The following is a 26,433-nucleotide window of genomic DNA, read 5'->3' as shown; positions in this document are numbered from 1 at the left end:
CAGAGCCATTTTCTGTCAATCAGAATTGGATTTAGTGTCCTACTGTCAGGGCTGTGCTGCACGTACCAGTGATGGTCCCGGCATCTCTGTAGACGGTGGTGACGTCATCGGGGGGCGCGACCTCACTCACATACTGCTCTTCGCGGGGGACGTGCACGCTGGGGTAGTCTGGCTGTGGATTGGAGGGTTCCCTGTGGGGAGGGGCGGAGGTGGAGGCAGAGGTGTTGTGGTGCGAAGCTGCGGTGTCCAGCTTGCTGGATGAGATTCACAGGAGAGCAGTACGTGCCATGGGCAGGGCCAGCAGCGGGCAGAGGGCGTCAGGTGGAGAAAGAGAAGCAGCAGCGGCTATACCTGGACCACACCGCACCCGACTACACCACCACCTGACTACACCACCACCAGACCAGATCACTTCCTGTAGACGGAACCTGGGAGGAGAGAAGAGAAACATGAATTGGGTTGCCAGGCAAATTCAAAAGGACCCACAGGACAGACGTTTAAATAATCAATAGGAAAGCAGGTCAGGTCACAGCAGGTCACTGTATCCCCTGGTTCAGGAGGGAAAATAACCAGCCTCTATTGTGGCTCTGTTCAGAAACAACCTCCCAGTTCGAGGAACTTCATGTATATAAACAAGTGCCTAGGCGTTAGGGCCTATAGGGGCTAGGAGTTATGGACTAGGGCTTGTTTATGGAACGGGGCCATGTAAGACGGGTAGCAGTCAGCAGGATGTACTATGGGAGGGCTGACGGACGGAAGGACCCGTTTTCCACTCAACTTTCTCTTTCACTGTCTGGTGCTTGCAGAAGTCCGTTTGAGTATTTATAGCCCTATCAAACCACCTGGGAGACTGGTAAGACATATCAACAACAGAAAAAGCGTTGATGTCCTTTTCACACTTCAGAAGAAGTTGCAAGACTGATATTAAGCTGTGAGAATGTCAAGATTAAAGTGGGACAGTAAAATCAAATAAAAAAATATTTCTATTTATCTTAGGATGCAGTGATGCAGAGAAGATTTTCAACCTCCCTGTCCGTTTTTCTAGTACTGAGAAACAGAACATCAACAGTGTGAAATTAGAAAATACTTCATAAAATGTAGGAAATGATTATAAACTTAAAGCCACGTTGTGAAGAAGGTAACATGTCTGTTGGTCTTAAGGCGTCAGCATGCTTCAGTTCGGCTGGTAGCTAGCCGCCACATCTAAGATGTTGGGTGCAGTATTTCTCAATTAAAAAATGTGCATGAAAACTAGTCGTCTATCGTTGAACGACAACATATACTTTATTGAAGAATCCTTACAGTTGACCAATCATGGACGAAGGGACATGCACGTCGGCTCCTGAACTTTGTCTGGCCTTGAGAAAAAAATGTTGTGTGCCCAAACAACGAACAAAACCCTTACCCAGGTCCACAACTAACCAAACCCTTACCCAAGTCCACAACTAACAAAACCCTTACCCAGGTCCACAACTAACAAAACCCTTACCCAAGTCCACAACTAACAAAACCCTTACCCAGGTCCACAACTAACAAAACCCTTACCCAAGTCCACAACTAACAAAACCCTTACCCAAGTCCACAACTAACAAAACCCTTACCCAAGTCCACAACTAACAAAACCCTTACCCAAGTCCACAACTAACAAAACCCTTACCCAGGTCCACAACTAACAAAACCCTTACCCAGGTCCACAACTAACAAAACCCTTACCCAGGTCCACAACTAACAAAACCCTTACCCAGGTCCACAACTAACAAAACCCTTACCCAGGTCCACAACTAACAAAACCCTTACCCAGGTCCACAACTAACAAAACCCTTACCCAGGTCCACAACTAACAAAACCCTTACCCAGGTCCACAACTAACAAAACCCTTACCCAAGTCCACAACTAACAAAACCCTTACCCAGGTCCACAACTAACAAAACCCTTACCCAAGTCCACAACTAACAAAACCCTTACCCAGGTCCACAACTAACAAAACCCTTACCCAGGTCCACAACTAACAAAACCCTTACCCAAGTCCACAACTAACAAAACCCTTACCCAGGTCTACAACTAACAAAACCCTTACCCAGGTCCACAACTAACAAAAACCCTTACCCAGGTCCACAACTAACAAAAACATCACCCAGGTCCACAACTAACCAAACCCTTACCCAGGTCCACAACTAACAAAACCCTTACCCAGGTCCACAACTAACAAAACCCTTACCCAAGTCCACAACTAACAAAACCCTTACCCAGGTCCACAACTAACAAAACCCTTACCCAGGTCCACAACTAACAAAACCCTTACCCAGGTCCACAACTAACAAAACCCTTACCCAGGTCCACAACTAACAAAACCCTTACCCAAGTCCACAACTAACAAAAACATCACCATAATATTTGCAAACTCTTCTGAACGTTTTTTTCTAAGAAGCCTTTAGATGACCATGAAACAACAGGAGGCAAAATAAAAGGTGCAGAATCAGATAGAGTTTTTTTATATGATATATACCTTAGTCTACTAGTATCAACAATATATTCTCTAATTCCATGCATAGGCTTCATTCCAAACCAAACAACACAAGGTGCTCGACGTCCCCCTGTGCACGGTAAATACTGGCAAGCATTCACATGCGCACTACAACACACAGCTGATCACGGGACCTGCCGGTGTAAGCGCGGCAAAACAAACAAACTTGAAAATTAAAAGTGATTAAATGAAGGGGGGGGGGGGGGGGGGGGGGAATGAAGTCGTAGGTCTTTGCCAATGAGCTCTTAAACATCACAGAGGATCAAATAGCTGATATATTTCATCTTTATTTTAACAGGGGGCCATGCTGAGACCAAAGTCTCTTTCAAAGACTACACACTACACATCAACACATGTTCATATTACACACCATATCTACCTAGATACAGTAAGTGGTTACTGGCTAGCTAGGGGACATTACAGACAATATTACACACCATATCTACCTAGATACAGTAAGAGGTTACTGGCTAGCTAGGTGACGTTACAGACAATATTACACACCATATCTACCTAGATACAGTAAGAGGTTACTGGCTAGCTAGGTGACATTACAGACAATATCACACACCATATCTACCTAGATACAGTAAGAGGTTACTGGCTAGCTAGGTGACGTTACAGACAATATTACACACCATATCTACCTAGATACAGTAAGAGGTTACTGGCTAGCTAGGGGACGTTACAGACAATATTACACACCATATCTACCTAGATACAGTAAGAGGTTACTGGCTAGCTAGGGGACATTACAGACAATATTACACACCATATCTACCTAGATACAGTAAGAGGTTACTGGCTAGCTAGGTGACATTACAGACAATATCACACACCATATCTACCTAGATACAGTAAGAGGTTACTGGCTAGCTAGGTGACATTACAGACAATATCACACACCATATCTACCTAGATACAGTAAGAGGTTACTGGCTAGCTAGGTGACGTTACAGACAATATTACACACCATATCTACCTAGATACAGTAAGAGGTTACTGGCTAGCTAGGGGACATTACAGACAATATCACACACCATATCTACCTAGATACAGTAAGAGGTTACTGGCTAGCTAGGGGACATTACAGACAATATTACACACCATATCTACCTAGATACAGTAAGAGGTTACTGGCTAGCTAGGTGACGTTACAGACAATATTACACACCATATCTACCTAGATACAGTAAGAGGTTACTGGCTAGCTAGGGGACATTACAGACAATATTACACACCATATCTACCTAGATACAGTAAGAGGTTACTGGCTGGCTAGGTGACATTACAGACAATATTACACACTATATCCCAGACTGAACTCAAGACCAGTGATGTTGAAAGGCTTGCTATAAATAGCAGACCACTTTGCTTTTCACTTCCCTCCTTTCCTTACCTCTTCTATTTCTCCCTGTTGTCTGTACTGAAAGCAGAGGTCAGGTTAAAGCAGGAGGCTCTGTCGGTCTCTACTCCTGCAGGCTATCAAGACAAAATTGAGTCACAGCATTTCTATTCACTTGAGCGAGATGAGTCTATGATCATTCTACCTGCTATGATGAGTCTACTAAATACATTGGATAAGTTTACGTTTAAAAGTCAAGACAACCAATAAATATAATTAATTACAATGTTAGTTCTTATCCCAACCCCACCCAAGAGTGATGTTAGTTTTCCATTCTAAGCTGCAGTTCATTTCCTTACTGACTTCATTACAGCTTTCATAAGCCCACATTGCAATCGTGATGCACAGCGATAGATCAGCCACTCCCAGGTACTGTTCACTATGACCTGCTGGGTCAGGCTGCTGCCTCCCTTTGTGAGCTCTGCCAGAGAAAACAAGAGTAGACACGGGAGCTTACTGGGGAAATGTGAGTTACTTCAATGTTAACATTGAAATGTGTTAAATATAGTATGTATCCAGTCTACATCTTGCTGTAGTTGTACTGTTTGAGGACAGACCTGGTAATCTCAGCAAAAAAAGAAACGTCCCTTTTCAGGACCCTGTCTTTCAAAGATAATTCGTAAAAATCTAAATAACATCACAGATCTTCATTGTAAAGGGTTTAAACCCTGTTTCCCATGCTTGTTCAATGAACCATAAACAATTAATGAACATGCACCTGTGGAACGGTCGTTAACACACTAACAGCTTACAGACGGTAGGCAATTAAGGTCACAGTTATGAAAACTTAGGACACTAAAGAGGCCTTTCTACTGACTCTGAAAAACACCAAAAGAAAGGTGCTCAGGGTCCCTGTTCATCTGTGTGAATGTGCCTTAGGCATGCTGCAAGGAGGCATGAGGACTGCAGATGTGGCCAGGGCAATAAATTGCAATGTCCGTACTGTGAGACGCCTGAGACAGCGCTACAGGGAGACAGGATGCACAGCTGATCGTCTTCGCAGTGGCAGACCACGTGTAACAACTGCACAGGATCGGTACATCTGAACATCACACCTGTGGGACAGGTACAGGATGGAAACAACAACTGCCTGAGTTACACTAGGAACGCACAATCCCTCCGTCAGTGCTCAGACTGTCCGCAATAGGCTGAGAGAGGCTGGACTGAGGGCTTGTAGGCCTGTTGTAAGGCAGGTCCCACCAGATATCACCGGCAACAACGTTGCCTATGGGCACAAACCCACCGTTGCTGGACCAGACAGAACTGGCAAAAAGTGCTCTTCACCGACGAGTCGCGTTTTTTTCTCACCAAGGGTGATGGTCGGATTCGCGTTTATCGTCGAAGGAATGAGACTTACACTGAGGCCTGTACTCTGGAGCGGGATCGATTTGGAGGTGGAGGGTCCATCATGGTCTGGGGCGGTGTGTCACAGCATCATCAGACTGCCTGCAATGACAACAAGCTCAATTTCAACGCTGTGCGTTACAGGGAAGACATCCTCCTCCCTCATGTGGTACCCTTCCTGCAGACTCATCCTGACATGACCCTCCAGCATGACAGTGCCACCAGCCATACTATACTGCTCATTCTGTGCATGATTTCCTGCAAGACAGGATTATCAGTGTTCTGCCATGGCCAGCAAAGAGTCCGGATCTCAATCCCACTGAGCACGTCTGAGACCTGTTGGATTGGAGAGTGAGGGCTAAGGCCATTCCCCCCAGAAATGTCCGGGAACTTGAAGGTGCCTTGGTGGAAGAGTGGGGTAACGTCTCACAGCAAGAACTGGCAAATCTGGTGCAGCCCATGAGGAGATGATGCACTAGCAGTACTTAATGCAGCTGGTGGCCACACCAGATACTGACTATTACTTTTGATTCTGCCCCCCCCCCCCCCCCACTGTAAACGCAGTTAACAGTGAGAGGATGTTTCTTATTTTGCTGAGTTTATATGCAGTAGACAAGGCTGTGCCGTTACTTGTCACTAATTTTTGCTGTTAATTCAGCTGCTAAACCTGAACAAAGGGTCAGCTGAGGTCATCATACAGGTGTGTATGTGAAAGCAGATCTCTCACACACACACACACACACACACACACATACTGCTCCCAGCAACAGATGACTGAAAGCCCTTAAAACTACCACTAAAGGCTCTTGCCATTGTAACGTGACCTCTACAAAGCATGCAATATTATTCTACCTCTCACATGTCATGTGATATGACGCAACAACCCCAGAAACCAGGGCATACTACAATCAGATGAAGGGCCTGAGCGTTGGGAATGAACACACCATTCATAATACATTACACAACTAACATACTGGACAACACAAGGTAGTTGGAGGGCTTTCAATATCATTCACATTCAAATCCTACTGAATATTTATGACCTCTTTAAGACTATTTGGTTATAGAGCCATCAATCGAACTGTGACAAATAAAATCACAGCTCTTTGATGTAGAGGACATGAGTGATGGGTGGGTCATATGGGCACTGTGCATATTCACAGAAGAACATAGAAAATATCTGAGAAGCTCGCCTGGCACTGATAGAACTGTGGAGTCAGCGTGGTGGATTAGGTTACTGACCTGATAGAACTGTGGAGTCAGCGTGGTGGATTAGGTTACTGACCTGATAGAACTGTGGAGTCAGCGTGGTGGATTAGGTTACTGACCTGATAGAACTGTGGAGTCAGCGTGGTGGATTAGGTTACTGACCTGATAGAACTGTGGAGTCAGCGTGGTGGATTAGGTTACTGACCTGATAGAACTGTGGAGTCAGCGTGGTGGATTAGGTTACTGACCTGATAGAACTGTGGAGTCAGCGTGGTGGATTAGGTTACTGACTTGATAGAACTGTGGAGTCAGCGTGGTGGCTTAGGTTACTGACCTGATAGAACTGTGGAGTCAGCGTGGTGGCTTAGGTTACTGACCTGATAGAACTGTGGAGTCAGCGTGGTGGCTTAGGTTACTGACCTGATAGAACTGTGGAGTCAGCGTGGTGGATTAGGTTACTGACCTGATAGAACTGTGGAGTCAGCGTGGTGGCTTAGGTTACTGACTTGATAGAACTGTGGAGTCAGTGTGGTGGATTAGTTTACTTCACTTGATAGAACTGTGGAGTCAGCGTGGTGGCTTAGGTTACTGACCTGATAGAACTGTGGAGTCAGTGTGGTGGCTTAGGTTACTGACCTGATAGAACTGTGGAGTCAGTGTGGTGGCTAAGGTCACTGACCTGGTGCCAGACAAGAGACCTCTGGATAGATCCCCATGACAACACCAACACTCTAACACACACACAAAGTCTATTTGTCACATGCACAGGATAAACATGGTACACAGTACAATGAAATGCTTACTTGCAGGTCCACTCTCAACAATGCTACATAATAAGGAATGATATAAAATCAGTAAATTGACCAGAAATATAAATACAGGGAGACACTCATTTACAGGAGGATATTTACAGGTGCCGGGGAAGGAGAACAGACACACCTTGGTTGGAGGGCGATGTAGTGTAGCAACTGTCCCCAATGGCACTCTATTCCCCATGTAGTACATAGTAGTGCAGGTAGGGCCCACAGGGCTCTGGTCAAATGTAGTGCACGACGTAGTGAATAGAGTACTATCTGGGATACACACTCTGTGGGCCAGACAGCCTGTACCCCTCCCCTCGTCAGCAGCCACACTGAGCCCGGGCAGCGAGCCTCCACGTGGGGAAAGCCGAACCAAGCGCACACTGATCACATCACCATCATATCATCAGCCTGTATGTTAGGGGGCCGTGAGCTCAGAGGGCCGGTGCTGCTGTGCCAGACATTCCTGCTGCTGCTATAGCTGTCTACACATACTGAATACACACACGTGAGTGTGTTTGGGCGCAGCAGCGATACCGCCAGAGATGCACAGCAGCAGGATCCTGCAGCTGACTCTTTAGTGTAAACGTCATCAACAAAACACACACACACACGTGCGCGCGCGTGCACACACACACACACACAGGGGGAAATGTCTGCTCTACTCAATGAATCAATATTCAACTCAATGCCCTGTTTTCATGTGGTGATGATGCCTCATCTACTCCCTCTAAAACACATTGTCCCAGTCCATTACCTTTATGACAGCCTGGACAACCCCAGGGACATTACACAGATGGATGGCCAAGCCTGGCATTTTAAACACACCTCTCTGTCAGTTACTCTGACTCACTGACTCTCAGTACATGGGTCAGGCAGCTTGGATCACAGACTCAAGGTCAGGATTGTTATCAAGAGTGCAGAGAGCGAGATCAGTACAAGAATTCTCTCAGAAAAAGTGTGTTCCACACCATGCTGATTCTTTAGTGAAAGGATTTGTTCCAGTCTGATGGTTCTGGAACATCAGCACCCACACAATAACTCTCCAACAGGACACACAGCCCATAAACTACACTGTGACTTCACTTCTCTGTGTTACACAAACAAACTGCTCCACATTAGGATTCCCTAGAAGTTCCATTGACCAGCCCGGCACCACTTAGCGATAGCTGGAAAGCACATTGGGAGTTGCAAGGCCGTGTTTTATTGACCGTTAGCCTCAGGCCACACTTAGTAACACAAGTAGGGATGCACGATATATCGGTGAACATATAGGAATCGGACGATATTAGCAAAAATGGCGACATCGGTATCGGCCCGATGTCTAGTTTAACACCGATGTTAACTGATGTCAAAGCTGCAGTGCATACCTACAGTTGAAGTAGGAAGTTTACATTCACTTATGTTGGTTTTTCAACCACTCCACAAATGTGGCAAGTCGGTTAGGACATCTACTTTGTGCATGACACAAGTAATTTGTCCAACAATTGTTTACAGACAGATTATTTCACTTAATCACAATTCCAGTGGGTCAGAAGTTTACATACACTAAGTTGACTGTGCCTCTAAACAGCTTGGAATATTCCAGAAAAGGATGTCATGGCTTTAGAAGCTTCTGAGGCTAATTGACATCATTTGAGTCAATTGGAGGTGTACCTGTGGATGTATTTCAAGGCCTACCTTCAAACTCAGTGCCTCTGATTGACATCAAGAAGAAATCAAAAGAAATCAGCCAAGACCTCAGAAAAAAAAATTGAGACCTCCACAAGTCTGGGTCATCCTTGGGAACAATTTCCAAATGCCTGAAGGTACCACCTTCATCTGTACAAACAAGCAGTGCGGCTTGGTTGGGTTGTGTATCGGAGGACACATATGACTTTCGACCTTCGTCTCTCCCGAGCCCGTACGGGAGTTGCAGCGATGAGACAAGATAGTAGCTACTAACAACTGGATACCACGAAATTGGGGAGAAAAAGGGGGTAAAATTTAAATAAAATAATAATAATAATTTTGGTGCATCACTAAACACAAGAGTGACACCTAGTGAGAGAGGTGACATATAGTGCTGCTGGTGAGTAAACTAGGCTTGTGTCCCAAATGGCACCATATTCCCTATTGGACACTGGTCAAAAGTAGTGCACTACAAAGGGAACAGGGTGCCATTTGGGATATATCCGACGTCTGTAATCTGTTCCCTATGCTGAACTCTGCCTGAAGTTTTTGAGATATCAGTGGTAGAACTGAAACCCAAGAAGAGACAGGCCTCAGTCACTCCGATACCCCACTGACTCTGGAACATTCCTCTCTAAACACCCGAGAACAGGTGAGGTTCAGGGCCCATGTCATGTGTCAGGTCATAATGACTCCTGGGTCTCCTCCAAGGCAGCATCACTGCTGCTGACTCAGCTGAATGTACTGCATTAGGCCCAGCGGACAGCTGACAGGTAAATGTTTCAGTATATGGAAGAAGAACAGCACATGAGATATTCTTATCTGCTTTCTGACACAGGCACACCATACCTACGTGTTGTTTGGAGAACAGGAGAGGTCTAAACTGAGTGGGACGAGGTGATGTTCATCATCCATTCATTCGTCGTCTCATAATCCACAATGTTTCATCTTCTCAGCTTATGAAAACAACCCACAGCACACAGACTCCAGAGTGACCCAGTCCTCTGTTTATATATGTGGCTTCAGCAGCTAAAAATAGACATTCCTCTGTAAAGTAAATGCCATCCACAGGTAATTATTATTATAATAGAGGGTGCTTTCCAATGGAAGACAACCAAGCATATATTAAGTGTTTCCAATTAATTGTTACTACTCTATGTAAACACTATTGAGGCTTATAATATACATTTTGTAAAGTAGACATAATCATGGGCCATTTTTGCCTTCCCTTTGCCAGTTCAGTTAAATCCTGGTACTTTTCATATGTCTAAATAAAGAGCTTTCTAATGATGGCAGACGTCACCTGAGGCCATCGCTCAAGATCCACATCGCTGTGTCTAAATAATGAAAACTAAAAAAGGTACAATATCTTTACATTACAGAGTCAACAAAACAACACATTATCTGGCCCAGTCCATTCTAATCCCGATGGGGCAAGTGTGCATGCCAAATGACACCTCACTCCCTACATTGTGCACTACTTATAACCAGGGCATGGTACCACCTCACTCCCTACATCGTGCACTACTTATAACCAGGGCATGGTACCACCTCACTCCCTACATCGTGCACTACTTATAACCAGGGCATGGTACCACCTCACTCCCTACATCGTGCACTACTTATAACCAGGGCATGGTACCACCTCACTCCCTACATAGTGCACTACTTATGACCAGGGCATGGTACCATTTTGGATGTAAACCCAAGCCCAGTCACCATTTAGACCTAAAGTTAAGACCTGGGCGGGGTTTACAGTTTTGGGACTTTTTCTATTGGTTCATTAAGCCAGGAAAGCTCTAATAGACACAGATGAAGTATTTGATTTTTTTCGCACCACGCCCACCCAGGGCTTCGCGCCACGCCCACCCAGGGCTTCGCGCCACGCCCACCCAGGGCTTCGCGCCACGCCCACCAAGGGCTTCGCGCCACGCCCACCAAGGGCTTCACACCACGCCCACCAAGGGCTTCACACCACGCCCACCCAGGGCTTCACACCACGCCCACCCAGGGCTTCACACCACGCCCACCCAGGGCTTCACACCACGCCCACCCAGGGCTTCACACCACGCCCACCCAGGGCTTCACACCACGCCCACCCAGGGCTTCACACCACGCCCAGCCTACCCTTTCATGTGGTATAAAAGACTGTACAACATAACTAGATACAGCAGCTGAACAATCACGCACGTTTTAGTTCAACCAGTCCAATGGTGATTCAACTAGAACACAGAAGTGTCTAAACCCCCACCCATAAGGTTCCTGGGCTATGACCCATGACAGAATGCTGCTCACACCATGACACACCAACATGACTGGAGGAGGATACATCATCTGAGAGCAGCAGACAGTGGCTAATAAAACACTGACAAGACAACACAGAACATGTAACCGTGCCAACAGAAGGAGATTCTATTTCTATGACAGTGCCCACACATGGACTGATCTAGTCCAGACAGATGGCTGATGTAGACACAGCAAACATCATAGAGATACATCTAAAGGTGAAATGAATAGCAGTATCGCTATACTACGATACCAGATTTTCCATGACAAAAAAGAAAATACCAGACTAAAATATACGGTCTGCTAAAACCCTACTTTATGTAAAATTGTGGATGCTATAGCTTGCAAAATAAACTAAATGTGACTATAGGTGACAACATCATGCTGTTTTCTCAAGAAATTAAATCCGCTTCAAGCTTTGTTTCCTTGCCACAATACTTGTGAGTAGCGTGATACTGGTATCGTGACAACCCTAAAATGAAGGTCCAGGAGACGAAGGCTTCCCAGGGGTTGTAGTGTGTTATGACCTTAAGGGGTCATATGTCATATGATAACCACCTACCATCTCCCATCTGGTGCTGAGTGGTTACACACTGTCCCCATGACAGACACTCCCTAGCCATAAAATCAATACAAATCCATAGACAGAGCTTCTCAGAAAGGACTCGTGATCACAAAAGATATTCCCTTTCAACCATCTCATTCATTGCACTGTGGACCTGTGTTGGGCTCAATTCTAATTCATTTCAGTGATATGAATTTAAAAAAAAACACATTTAAACTTTCCACATAAATAGCTTCTCCTTTTCAACTTATTGAGGTGATTAAAATTAGATGACCCTTTTTCAATCATTGAATTGTAATTTAAGTTTACTTCCTGAATTAATTGAACTTGAGCCTAACCCTGCTGTGGACTCAAAGACCCAGCAGGCTATTTCATGGGGGAATTACAGTCATAGAAAGCAACACCCCTTGAGGACACTGTCAGCTGTTGCTTTAAGACATGCTGCAAAGTCTCCTAGTGATTCTGAATGAATCTGATTGTGTCTGTTATAGAGAGATACAGGATGGAGACATCAGCACTGCCTGTCGGGGAACTGAATTTGGACTACATACCTGGCATAGTATGCTTTCCTTTTATCCAAATGTTGAATAGACATGCAGACAAATTCATTTATTCAGGGAAGGGAATAATAACCTACTACTCTAGAGTAATAAAAACAATTACACCGATGTTATTTGGCAGGTCATGGATCAACTAGGAACAATTAATTGCGTGTGGGTCGGGTTGTAGGGAAAAATCTGTCCGATGTCGGATATCGGATGGGGCTAGGAATGGATGTGGCCGGCGTGGGGCGGGTGCAGCTCCAAAAGAACTGACCCGTGCAGGACACTACCTGCAGTCAACCAGGTCCTGAGTTCACTGTAGGGGAAACTCTCCAAAGTGTCACGAGGGCATTGTGTTTAATCTAAACAAGGTTCACAACACCCTAGAGAACAGCTCAACAGTCACAACCACTGATTATTATTTGACCCTGCTGGTCATCTTTGAACGTCTTGAAGAACTATCTGGCCTTAAATGGTCATGTACTGTTATAATCTCTACCCAGCACAGCTAGTAGAAGACTTGGCACCCCTCATAGCCTGGTTCCTCTCTAGGTTTCTTCCTAGGTTCTGGCCTTTCTAGGGAGTTTTTCCTAGCCACTGTGCTTCTACACCTGCATTGCTTGCTGTTTGGGGTTTTAGGCTGGGTTTCTGTACAGCACTTTGAGACATCAGCTGATGTAAGAAGGGTTTTATAAATACATTTGATTAGAACACACAACACATTGTGACAACGTTATTGACCTCTTCTGAATCCACTTGTGTTTGTCTTACATGACTAAATGTCTCTACTGGTCCTCAAATGATAGACATTGGCAACTAGAAGGATAGAAAATAATGAGTTCCGTAAATGATCCTCTCAACATGTTCAATGCACTCCGAGACTAGCCTGGTCCCATATCTGATGGAACCAAAGTCAGAGAAGTCAAATAAAAGCACATCTAGAACAAGGCTACACTGAGACCATTCTAGTAATAAACACCAGAACATCTAGAACCAGGCTACCCTGAGACCATTCCAGTAATAAACACCAGAACATCTAGAACCAGGCTGCCCTGAGACCATTCCAGTAATAAACACCAGAACATCTAGAATCAGGCTACCCTGAGACCATTCCAGTAATAAACACCAGAACATCTAGAACCAGGCTGCCCCGAGACCATTCCAGTAATAAACACCAGAACATCTAGAACCAGGCTGCCCCGAGACCATTCCAGTAATAAACACCAGAACATCTAGAACCAGGCTGCCCCGAGACCATTCCAGTAATAAACACCAGAACATCTAGAACCAGGCTGCCCCGAGACCATTCCAGTAATAAACACCAGAACATCTAGAACCAGGCTGCCCTGAGACCATTCCAGTAATAAACACCAGAACATCTAGAACCAGGCTGCCCTGAGACCATTCCAGTAATAAACACCAGAACATCTAGAACCAGGCTATCCTGAGACCATTCCAGTAATAAACACCAGAACATCTAGAACAAGGCTACCCGGAGACCATTCCAGTAATAAACACAAGTTATCTTGATGAACTAAATTGTAAAGTATTTTTCGTTATATGTTGGACCCCAGCAAGACTAGCTGTCACCATTGACGTAGGCTCATGGGGACCCCAACAAAACAATTAAAAATAAAACAACTTGGAAGACATTCACAAGGTAAATGATATGCATACATACCAGAGGTCTCTGTCTGAACCAGACTACGAACATAACAGCCTTTCAGAGTAATGACCTCCCTCTACCAGGACTACAGCACCATCCAAGATCAGCACAATCTATTCAATTTACTGTCACATCTAGAGTAGGCCGAAATCCAATCATGTATTCCACTGACCCTCATTGGAAACAAACAAACACATGCTGACCCATAGTCAGACACTCAAACAGTCAACTTCTTTTCCTACTAGCACCTGGGCTGTGTTCCAAATGGCACTCTAGTCCCTATATAGTGCACTACTTTTGACCAGAGCACTATGGGCATTATATAGGGAATAGGGTGCCATTTGGGACGCAGGCCTGATATGAGGAAAAACAACCTCAACAGGGACACAGGTCTGACCTGATGACAAAGTAGCCTACTTATATCACCAGAAAAACGATGCATTCAACTAGACACCATTAGCCTGCCTGACTATTAATAGCTAGCTGAATGACAAATGGCCATACGTAGTTTCTGTAATGGGTTTTTCTCCGTCAGCTCATTCCGAGGTGTCAGACTTTCCACAGGAACTCTGGTCTGCTCCCTCTTATTATATTTCAGGGCACGTCTCCAAAGTAATGCAACTCTTTCTTAACAGTCCCCCTGAAACTAACTGAACAAAGTAGAGAACAATGGGCGTGGAGGCATTATGGGATCAAGTCAGAGGCCTGCTACTGATGACTGCCTCAGTCACACACAGAGGAACACTTTCTGAGGAAAGGTGGTGGGATGGTGTGATCCTTTATCTGTGGCTGTGTAGAGTCTTACAGTGAAACGGCTCATTCTGTCCCCCACTTGTCCTCCTACCTTGTTTTCCATGGAATAAATGTTGCCATGAATCTGTCATATAGAAGTGGGGGGAAGAGGTCAACTAGAAATTATACCTGCTCATTCTAATTGGACCCTCGGACAGTGTTCTGCTGCCAGCAGCCAACTACCAGGACACAGGGCCTACATTTCCCAACAACTAGAGGAAAAGGGTTGTCCCTCCTGTTCAAGCAGTCAGCTGTGTGTTGAGCAATATTTGAAGCTGCAGTCTGTAGCTGTGATTGGGTAGAAAGGCAGAAAGTGGGATGCATATTGCCCCCAAAAACCAAAAGCTTTATTTACAAAGGAGTAGAATGGAGCTGAGCTCAGAGCCCCAGCATGCCTCATTCCAGCAGGAGACTCAGTCACACGATAGTGAGGCAGGCAGTTAATCTGGACTTGCTGAAAGGAGGAGTCTCCATGTCTTTCTGCCATGGCTAACGCTAGCTGGTGTGCCTCAGGATATCAACTATAAACTATCAACAAAACATGCATATATATATTTCAAATGTGAATGTTTGTGAGATTAGACAGATGATGTGAACTCATTTGATTAAAAAAACAGTTCAACTTCAACTGAAGAAAAACCTTTAGTTTAACATTTATACTAGGGATGAATTAACTATTAGTCGTCTGGAGGGGTTGCTTTGCTTCAACTCTTTGAATGATGAAACTGCCTCTCAGCATGTTGCACAACTGGGGAAAAAGAGGAACGGGATATTGATGTTATTAGTCAAAATGGAGAGATGTAGTGCCTGACCGACTGTAGAAATAGATATGAACTGTATTAGACTAAATGGAGAGATGTAGTTCCTGACCGACTGTAGAAATAGATATGAACTGTATTAGACTAAATGGAAAGATGTAGTGCCTGACCGACTGTAGAAATACAGTGCCTTGCGAAAGTATTCGGCCCCCTTGAACTTTGCGACCTTTTGCCACATTTCAGGCTTCAAACATAAAGATATAAAACTGTATTTTTTTTGTGAAGAATCAACAACAAGTGGGACACAATCATGAAGTGGAACGACATTTATTGGATATTCCAAACTTTTTAAACAAATCAAAAACTGAAAAATTGGGCATGCAAAATTATTCAGCCCCTTTACTTTCAGTGCAGCAAACTCTCTCCAGAAGTTCAGTGAGGATCTCTGAATGATCCAATGTTGACCTAAATGACTAATGATGATAAATACAATCCACCTGTGTGTAATCAAGTCTCCGTATAAATGCACCTGCACTGTGATAGTCTCAGAGGTCCGTTAAAAGCGCAGAGAGCATCCTGAAGAACAAGGAACACACCAGGCAGGTCCGAGATACTGTTGTGAAGAAGTTTAAAGCCGGATTTGGATACAAAAAGATTTCCCAAGCTTTAAACATCCCAAGGAGCACTGTGCAAGCGATAATATTGAAATGGAAGGAGTATCAGACCACTGCAAATCTACCAAGACCTGGCCGTCCCTCTAAACTTTCAGCTCATACAAGGAGAAGACTGATCAGAGATGCAGCCAAGAGGCCCATGATCACTCTGGATGAACTGCAGAGATCTACAGCTGAGGTGGGAGACTCTGTCCATAGGACAACAATCAGTCGTATATTGCACAAATCTGGCCTTTATGGAAGAGTGGCAAGAAGAAAGCCATTTCTTAAAGATATCCATAAAAAATGTCGGTTAAAGTTTGCCACAAGCCACCTGGGAGACACACCAAACATGTGGAAGAAGGTGCTCTGGTCAGATGAAACCAAAATTGAACTTTTTGGCAACAATGCAAAACGTTATGTTTGGCGTAAAAGCAACACAGCTGAACACACCATCCCCACTGTCAAACATGGTGGTGGCAGCATCATGGTTTGGGCCTGCTTTTCTTCAGCAGGGACAGGGAAGATGGTTAAAATTGATGGGAAGATGGATGGAGCCAAATACAGGACCATTCTGGAAGAAAACCTGATGGAGTCTGCAAAAGACCTGAGACTGGGACGGAGATTTGTCTTCCAACAAGACAATGATCCAAAACATAAAGCAAAATCTACAATGGAATGGTTCAAAAATAAACATATCCAGGTGTTAGAATGGCCAAGTCAAAGTCCAGACCTGAATCCAATCGAGAATCTGTGGAAAGAACTGAAAACTGCTGTTCACAAATGCTCTCCATCCAACCTCACTGAGCTCGAGCTGTTTTGCAAGGAGGAATGGGAAAAAATGTCAGTCTCTCGATGTGCAAAACTGATAGAGACATACCCCAAGCGACTTACAGCTGTAATCGCAGCAAAAGGTGGCGCTACAAAGTATTAACTTAAGGGGGCTGAATAATTTTGCACGCCCAATTTTTCAGTTTTTGATTTGTTAAAAAAGTTTGAAATATCCAATAAATGTCGTTCCACTTCATGATTGTGTCCCACTTGTTGTTGATTCTTCACAAAAAAATACAGTTTTATATCTTTATGTTTGAAGCCTGAAATGTGGCAAAAGGTTGCAAAGTTCAAGGGGGCCGAATACTTTCGCAAGGCACTGTAGATATGAACTGTATTAGACTAAATGGAGAGATGTAGTGCCTGATCGACTGCAGAAATAGATATGAACTGTATTAGACTAAATGGAGAGATGTAGTGCCTGATCGACTGCAGAAATAGATATGAACTGTATTAGACTAAATGGAGAGATGTAGTGCCTGACCGACTGCAGAAATAGATATGAACTGTAAAGGCCCAGTAAGTGTTGATTACTTAGGCAGTAGACGTTCAACTAGTAAAACATGCTTCATAATTACTGTATGTAAGAATAGAGAGAAGTGCCTGCAAGAGCAAGAGCGGATCCTCTTATTTTCATCAGTCCATTAGCCATGTCTAGACCTCAGCTGTAGGCAAGTCAGAATTCAGGCCAAACAAATCCAGCCTAACACATTTGCATTAGCAGGATTGGACTGGACATACAGACACAACATGAACCACCTAATTATAGTGAGTGATACTGGCTGCCATAAATAGGAGCAGCGAGAGTTGGGGGTGAAAGAGAGGAAGAAGAGGTGTTAGGGGAGAGAGAGAGAGAGAGAGAGAGAGAGAGAGAGAGAAGGTTAGGGGAGAGGGGTGAGCGAGAGAGAGTGAGGTTAGGGGTGAGAGAGAAAGTGAGGTTAGGGGTGAGAGAAAGTGAGGTTAGGGTGGAGCGAGAGAGAGGTTAGGGTGGAGAGAGAGAGAGAGAGAGGTTAGGGTGGAGAGAGAGAGAGAGGTTAGGGTGGAGAGAGAGAGAGGTTAGGGTGGAGCAAGAGAGAGGTTAGGGTAGAGAGAGAGAGGTTAGGGTGGAGAGAGAGCGAGAGAGGTTAGGGGTGAGAGAGAGGTTAGGGGTGAGAGAGCGAGAGAGGTTAGGGGTGAGAGAGGTTAGGGGTGAGAGAGAGAGAGGTTAGGGGTGAGAGAGAGAGAGGTTAGGGGTGAGAGAGAGAGAGGTTAGGGGTGAGAGAGAGAGAGGTTAGGGGTGAGAGAGAGAGAGGTTAGGGGTGAGAGAGAGAGAGGTTAGGGGTGAGAGAGAGAGAGGTTAGGGGTGAGAGAGAGAGAGGTTAGGGGTGAGTGAGGGAGTGAGGTTAGGGGTGAGAGAGAGAGAGTGAGGTTAGGGGTGAGAGAGAGAGGTTAGGGGTGAGAGAGAGAGAGGTTAGGGGTGAGCGAGGGAGTGAGGTTAGGGGTGAGAGAGAGTGAGGTTAGGGGTGAGAGAGAGTGAGGTTAGGGGTGAGAGAGTGAGGTTAGGGGTGAGAGAGTGAGGTTAGGGGTGAGAGAGAGTGAGGTTAGGGGTGAGAGAGAGTGAGGTTAGGGGTGAGAGAGAGGTTAGGGGTGAGAGAGAGTGAGGTTAGGGGTGAGAGAGAGTGAGGTTAGGGGTGAGAGAGAGTGAGGTTAGGGGTGAGAGAGAGTGAGGTTAGGGGTGAGAGAGAGTGAGGTTAGGGGTGAGAGAAAGTGAGGTTAGGGGTGAGAGAGAGTGAGGTTAGGGGTGAGAGAAAGTGAGGTTAGGGGTGAGAGAGAGAGTGAGGTTAGGGGTGAGAGAGAGTGAGGTTAGGGGTGAGAGAGAGTGAGGTTAGGGGTGAGAGAGAGTGAGGTTAGGGGTGAGAGAGAGTGAGGTTAGGGGTGAGAGAGAGTGAGGTTAGGGGTGAGAGAGAGTGAGGTTCGGGGTGAGAGAGAGTGAGGTTCGGGGTGAGAGAGAGTGAGGTTAGGGGTGAGAGAGAGTGTGGTTAGGGGTGAGAGAGAGAGTGTGGTTAGGGGTGAAAGATAGAGGGATGAGGAGCTAGAGAGAGACGAGGGGAGAGTTCCTCTGCCCAGGTGTTGCTGAAACATACCAGATCTAACAACGCCTGGATAGGCATCAGTTTACCACATCATATGTTATAGCAATCTGGTGCCAAACGGCACAGTCGATGATGTGACACGCAACCATTGGTTGATGCACGCAACGTCTGAACAGGGGAACACAACCAAGCTCTCCAGGCGTTCAGGCCAAAACACACGTGCAGAAGAGCAGAGAAGAAGACATCACTCATGCATTAAGAGGATGAGAAAATGCAAGAGACCGTAATAAAGGCCAGTGGCTTTTCCCAGAGATTGTGAAATGAGTAGGAAAGCAATGGACCCATGTGTCCCTCGAAAGTCTCTCCACACTAAATCACATTGAGATCAACGAACTATGTCTAAGAACAATATCCAGTCCAAATGCTCAGCTGTATGGTTGGTTATACAACCCATCATCTCTCTCTGCTGCAGGGAATGGGATGGCACAATTATTGAGCTGCTCGGATGCAATCTGTTAAAACACAGGGATTATAAATCACGCATAGATGGCATGGCCCCGGCTGATCCTGACGCGCACACACACACACACACACACACACACACACACACACACACACACACACACACACACACACACACACACGTAGAGTATAGGCTGCTTTCACTTTCAGACACCAGGGAGATTTAGTAAGGGCACCTATGTGACACGTGTTTCACAATGGTCAATAGGGCATGATTAGGATACACATGATTGGTTGAACTTAATGTGGCCTTGAATATTGGATCTCAAAATGCCAGTGTATCAGATAGAAATGATGTGTGTGTGTGTGTGTAGTTGAGAACGGCTAAGAGCAAATCAAAATCAAATAAAATGAGGTAGACCTTACCGTGAAATGCTTACTTACAAGCCTTTAACTCTATTTCTTGAACTGCATTGTTGGTTAAGAAAACATATACTAAATAAACTAAAGTCAAAAATAAAGTCAAAAGACTATGCATAGATAATAAACAGCGAGTAGCAGCAGAGTAAAAACAAAGGGGGAGGGTCAATGTAAATAGTCCAGGTGGCCTCAGCATCTCTGCTATTAAAGTCTGGGATGGTGGCCTATGGTCCAACATAGCCAGCAATGTGGAACGCTTGCACATCTGGAGACAAGGAACAGAGTTAACCAATGTGTGTTAGGCTCTGCAGCGGGTTAAGACCCATTACCTCACTGCTCATGTAATGGAAATAAAAGGAAGGTGTCATTGTGATACAAGACAAAATGTTTAAAAGTATTTTTGGAATGAAACTGACTAATAGGGAGTATGTTTACAGGCAGATCATGTGCCTTCTCGATTGCTTCATTTATAGTCCATCGTGGCCCTCAAAAAGGAGACTTCCAGTCCACCAGCCACTGCATGAAAAACGGACCAAATATACCTTGAAGACAGCAAGCCATTAGGCCGAAGTGTTTGGTTCAGTTAAACGTTAAGAAAGCTTGAATGTAATCAGATCACAATGTAATCAGATCACAATCTGCTTTGTATAAGAACGCGTATTAAACCCTGCCTCTAGACACACGGCTTCGATTTTTCATCTGGATTTAAGGAGGGAGAGAAATGAAATCAGAATGTCACATCACATTCTACTGATCTAGAAGCTGGGGCACTCTCGTGCACATAAAGTAACCTGCCAAAATGTCGGTCAGTGAACTATTTATTTTATTTCACCTTTATTTAACCTGGTAGGCTAGTTGAGAACAAGTTCTCATTTACAACTGCGAGTTGGCCAAGATGAAGCAAAGCAGTTCGACACATACAACGACACAGAGTTACACATTGAATAAACAAACATACAGTCAACAATACCGTAGAAAAAGTCTATATAGTGTGTGCAAATGAGGTAGTGGTGTAACACAAATGCTACATAATAATCAGCATTTATTTACATTGACACAATGTTTCCAATTGTAGGCAGTCGATACTCAATGAACTGTGATGACACTTACCACGTGAATAGCGACAAAGAATCCGAATGATTTCAGTTCGTAGTGCGGAATCAACCGTTTCCTTTCTGTGTTTGGCCTCAATTCATTCAGTCGCCAATTGTATTCCGTAATGGAGACCATCCGCTTTTCTCAAATATCGTCCATGGAACTGTTGGTCTGTTTTGTAGAAAAAATACTAAATAGTACAAAAAGTAAAAGTTCATGAACAACCAAAGAAACGTACAAAAACACCTTCGCCGTCGCTTACATTTGGGGAGAAAACTTCTGAAGCAAATGTAGCCTATGGATGAAAGAAAAGTAGCGCACGCAGCATGCTATGTGTCGTTTTCTTGGTTCGTTTAGCGTACACTGTCTCAGAGAAGCCTCTGAGTTATTGCGAAAAAATAATAGTTGTGCAGTACTATAACACAGAATCGGATTCAAGTAGATTTCATGAAGTTTGAAATGTTGAAGAGAAAGCCGGGTGTGAGTGTGTCCAAAATCCACGCTGATCGCTACCGGTGGCACATTCCACTTGAACGCATCGAACATGATGACATCACTCTCCTCACAGCTGGAGGGTGCTGTAGCTCTTGAAAACCCTTATTATCTGTTGGGTTTTCAGCAGTTAGCTTCGCACATTGTTGGATGTGTGAACTACAATTTCGACATTGTGCTTTAACGTTTAGAAGCATCAATAATCATCACTTGCAAAACGGTTTTCAAAACATATGCTCCTTATCCTTCATATCAGTGAGAAATAATATTTCAAATAAAAACGATACACTTAGCCTACTGCACAGATCCATAAACTGTGTGTGCCAGTTGACGAACTACACTTTCTCCACAGTTACATTTACACAGTTGTTAGGAAGACACGCTAGGCTAGATAACTAATTAGCACAGATGGCCGACATGGAGATATGGTTGTGTGGGAAACACTATGTTTTGGGACACTAAAGTCCATGGAGAATAAGAGCACCTCCTCCCAGCTATCCACTGCACTAAGGTTGGAAACATTGTCACCACCGATAAATCTACGGTTATCGATCACTTCAATAAGCCTTTTTCTACGGCTGGCCATGCTTTCCACCTGAATACCCCTACCCCGGCCAACATCTCAGCACCCCCTGCATCAACTTGCCCAAGGCCCTTCTCCTACACCCAAATCCAGACTGCTGATGTTATGAAAGAGCTGCAAAATCTGGATCTCTAGAAATCAGCTGGGCTAGACAATCTGGACCCTCTCTTTCTAAAATGATCTGCCGAAATTGTTGCAACCCCTATTACTAGCCTATTCAACCTCTCTTTCGTGTTGTCTGAGATCCCCAAAGATTGGAAAGCATTCTAGACCCAAACATTTATAGACCTATATCCATCCTGCCTTGTCTTTCTAAAATCTTCAAAAGCCAAGATCACGACCATTTCGAATCTCACCTTACCTTCTCCAATATGCAATCTGGTTTCCGACCTGGTCATGGGTGCACCGCAGCCACGCTCAAGATCCTAAACAATATCCTAACCGCCATCAATAAAAGACAGTACTGTGCATCCGTCTTCATCTACCTGGCCAAGGCTTTTGACTCTGTTAATCACTGCATTCTTATCAGCAGACTCAATAGCCTTGGCTTCTCAAATGACTGCTTCGACTGGTTCGCCAACTACTTTTCAGATAGAGTTCAGTGTGTCAAATTGGAGGGCCTGTTGTCCAGACCTCTGGCAGTCTCTATGGGGTGCCACAGGGTTCAATTCTTGAGCCGACTCTTTTCTCTGTATATATATATACATGATGTCTGGTGATGGTGATTCTCTGATCCACCTCTACCCATTCTGTATACCTCTGGCCCTTCGTTGGACAGTGTTAACTAACCTCCAGATGAGCTTCAATGCCATACAACTCTCCTTCCGTGGCCTCCAACTGCTCTTAAATGCAAGTCAAACTAAATGCATGCTCTTCAACCGATTGCTGCACGCACCCTCCCGCCCGACTAGCATCACTACTCTGGACGGTTCTGACCTAGAATATGTGGACAACTACAAATACCTAGTCTGGTTAGACTGTAAACTCTCCTTCCAGACTCACATCAAGCATCTCCAATCCAAAATTACATCTAGAATCGGCTTCCTATTTCGCAACAAAGCCTCCCCTATTCTACCAATCCTTGACTTCAGCGATGTAATTTACAAAATAGCCTCCAACACTCTACTCAGCAAATTGGATGTAGTCTATCACAGGGCCATCAGTTTTGTCACCAAAGCCCCATATACCCCATATACTACCCACCACTGCGACCTGTATGCTCTCGTTGGCTGGCACTCACTACATATTCGTCACCAAACCCATTGGCTCCAGGTCATCTATAAGTCTTTGCTAGGTAAAAGCCCCACCTTATCTCAGCTCACTGGTCACCATAGCAACACCCACCCGTAACACGCACTCCAGCAGGTATATTTCACTGGTCCCCCCCAAAGCCAACACTTCCTTTGGCTGCCTTTCCTTCCAGTTCTCTGCTGCCAATGACTGGAACGAATTGCAAAAATCACTGAAGCTGGAGTCTTATATCTCCATCTCTAACTTTAAGCATCAGCTGTCAGAGCAGCTTACCGATCACTATACCTGTACACAGCCAATCTGTAAATAGCACACCCAAATACCTCTTCCAGATATTGTTACTTATCCTCTTGCTCTTTTGCACCCCAGTATCTCTATATCATCATCTGAACATCTATCACTCCAGTGTTAATGCTAAATTGTAATTATTTTGCCTCCATGGCCTATTTATTGCCTTACCTCTCTACTCTTCTACATTTGCACACACTGTACATAGATTTTTCTCTTGTGTTATTGACTGTATATTTGTTTATGGGTAACTGTGTTATTGTTCTTGTCACACTGCTTTGCTTTATCTTGGCCAGGTCACAGTTGTAAATGAGAACTTGTTCTCAACTGGCCTACCTGGTTAAATAAAGGTTAAATATTTGTTTAAATCAAATAACCCTATTCCTATAAAGGTGTGTAGTAATTTAACCTTTATTATTATTATCGATATGAAAAATATGTTCCATAAGTTCTAACAAGCGTCTCGGGATCTTAACAAAACTCCCCCGACCAGAAGATAATATCGTCAGTAGGTGCTAAAGCAGTTAGCATCTATGAATGGGTTAGATGCTAGTGTGAAGGGAGGAAGCTACAGACTAATTCTGTCAAATGGTAGGCCTATTAGAGTACACTTCTACATTTCATCTGTATAGTACTGTATGTGACCAGGCTAGACCTTGAAGACAGAGTAGAATAGAATAGATCATAACTTCTTATGTCACCCACAAACACACACACTCACACTTTTAGTCACATTCTCTCACACACAGGGGTCAACCATAGAGTAGCGTAGGCCCTACCTGGGGCATATTAGCTACTGTCAAGCCTTGTTGGCAGTGGCACCTGACAATAGACTGTTTGCATATGACTATATTTTGATTTCATTGATCTGTGTCTGTCACACACGCAAGCATGTGCATGCTCTCTGTCTCTCTCTCTCTTTCTCTCTCTCTCACACACACACACACACACACACACACACACACACACACACACACACACACACACACACACACACACACACACACACACACACACACACACACACAGAGAGAGAAAGAGAAAGAGAGAAACACCAGAGAATAGAAGGCCCTTTGACCACTCAAAAGAACATCTGACCTTTATCTACTTGCTCTACCCGACAACAAGCTTCACTTAATGGCTTCAAAATCAATTCAAGTCATATTTTATTGGTCACATACACATATTTAGCAGATGTTATTGCAGGTGTAGCTAAATGCTTGTGTTCCTCGCTCCAACAGTGCAGTAGTATCTAACAATTCACAACAATACACACAAATCTAAAAGTAAAAGAATGGAATTAAGAAATATATAAATATTAGGATGAGCAAAGTTGAAGTGGCATTGACTAAAAATACAGTAGAATTGAATACAGTATATACATACGAAATGAGTAAAGCAGTGTGTAAACATTGTTAAAATGAATAGTGTTCCATTATTAAAGTGACCAGTGATTCCATGTCAATGTAAATGGAGCAGCAGCCTCTAAGGTGCTGGGTTGAGTAACCGGGTGGTAGCCGGCTAGTGATGGCTATTTAACAGTCTGATGGCCTTGAGATAGAAGCTGTTTTTCAGTCTCTCGGTCCCAGCTTTGACGAACCTGTACTGACCTCGCCTTCTGGATGATAGCGAGGTGAACCGGCAGTGGCTCAGTGGTTGATGTCCTTGATGATCTTTTTGGTCTTCCTGTGACATCGGTGCTGTAGGTGTCCTGGAGGGCAGGCAGTGTGTGTTGTGCAGACCTTACCACCCTCTGGAGAGCCCTGCGGTTGCGGCCGGTGCAGTTGCCGTACCAGGCGGTGATACAGCCCGACAGGATGCTCTCAATTGTGCATTTTGTAAAAGTTTGTGAGGGTCTTAGGGGCCAAGACAAATTTCTTCAGCCTCCTGAGGTTGAAGAGGCGCTGTATCGCCTTCTTCACAACACTGTCTGTGTGGGTAGACCATTAAAGATTGTCAGTGATTTGTACGCAGAGGAACTTGAAGATTTCCACCTTCTCCACTGCGGTCCAGTCGATATGGATAGAGGCATGCTCCCTCTGCTGTTTCCTGAAGTCCACGAGTTTTGTTGAAGTTGAGGAAGAGGTTATTTTCCAGGCACCACTCCGCCAGGGCCCTCACCCCCTCCATGTTCACACCAGTTCAGTAACAGTTCAGATTGAAGTGCACTGCCCTGTGCATTTAACCTCGCTTGCCTCTCTACAGTTTTCCCTCAATAGCTATCAAAGTCAGGTTAGGAGTTTTCTGAGAACCAGGATGTGGGCAGAGAGTGGGTGGGGACAGGCAGACAGACAAACAGACAGCACTAGAGAAAGAAAGGGAGAGTTAGCTACTATACAATCTATCAGGTTCCAGGGATTTATTTTACACAGGATATAATAATATAATAAAATATGTAGCTAATTTATATAAAATATAATATCATATTTTAGGGTACGGTCTAACCCAGGTTGGAGGGATGGATCCAATAACTATCACCATATTTGCGAATGCTAGCTAGATCTATGTCCACAGTTTGAGTAGGCAGTCAACATTATGTGGGCCTGCTTTGTCCAAAGATGTTTCAGTATGAAAACTCTGTGCTTTGTCTGTCTCTGTACACAAGAAGACGCATAACCTTGCATTGTGTGTGCACTACCGCCGCGTCCTTCCTTGTATCCTAGTAACCAAGGAATAGCTCAGTCAGAGGTATTCAAGCAAAATAATGAAATACAATAAGACACA

General features: G+C 44.5%; 1 protein-coding gene across 4 annotated transcripts in view; it reads right to left on the bottom strand.

Moving 5' to 3' along the window:
* LOC139420082 (trafficking kinesin-binding protein 1-like) overlaps positions 1 to 21,653 on the bottom strand; it is a 95,400-nt gene extending 73,747 nt beyond the window's left edge. Inside the window, exons 1-2 of one of the 4 annotated variants that reach the window (XM_071169874.1) lie at positions 21,111 to 21,653; positions 67 to 428 (exon numbers count right to left, since the gene is read on the bottom strand). The gene's annotated coding sequence lies outside the window, so the exon portion shown is untranslated. Of the gene's footprint in view, positions 1 to 66; positions 429 to 21,110 lie in introns of those variants that run through there. The other 3 variants (XM_071169913.1, XM_071169832.1, XM_071169883.1) reach the window with 3 other exon arrangements.
* Positions 21,654 to 26,433: the final 4,780 nt, after the last annotated feature.

The sequence above is a fragment of the Oncorhynchus clarkii genome, chromosome 2, assembly GCF_045791955.1.
Source record: "Oncorhynchus clarkii lewisi isolate Uvic-CL-2024 chromosome 2, UVic_Ocla_1.0, whole genome shotgun sequence".
Classification (NCBI taxonomy): Eukaryota; Metazoa; Chordata; class Actinopteri; order Salmoniformes; family Salmonidae; genus Oncorhynchus; species Oncorhynchus clarkii.
Note: the sequence above shows the minus strand (reverse complement) of the source record. Positions and strands in the feature narration are given on the sequence as shown.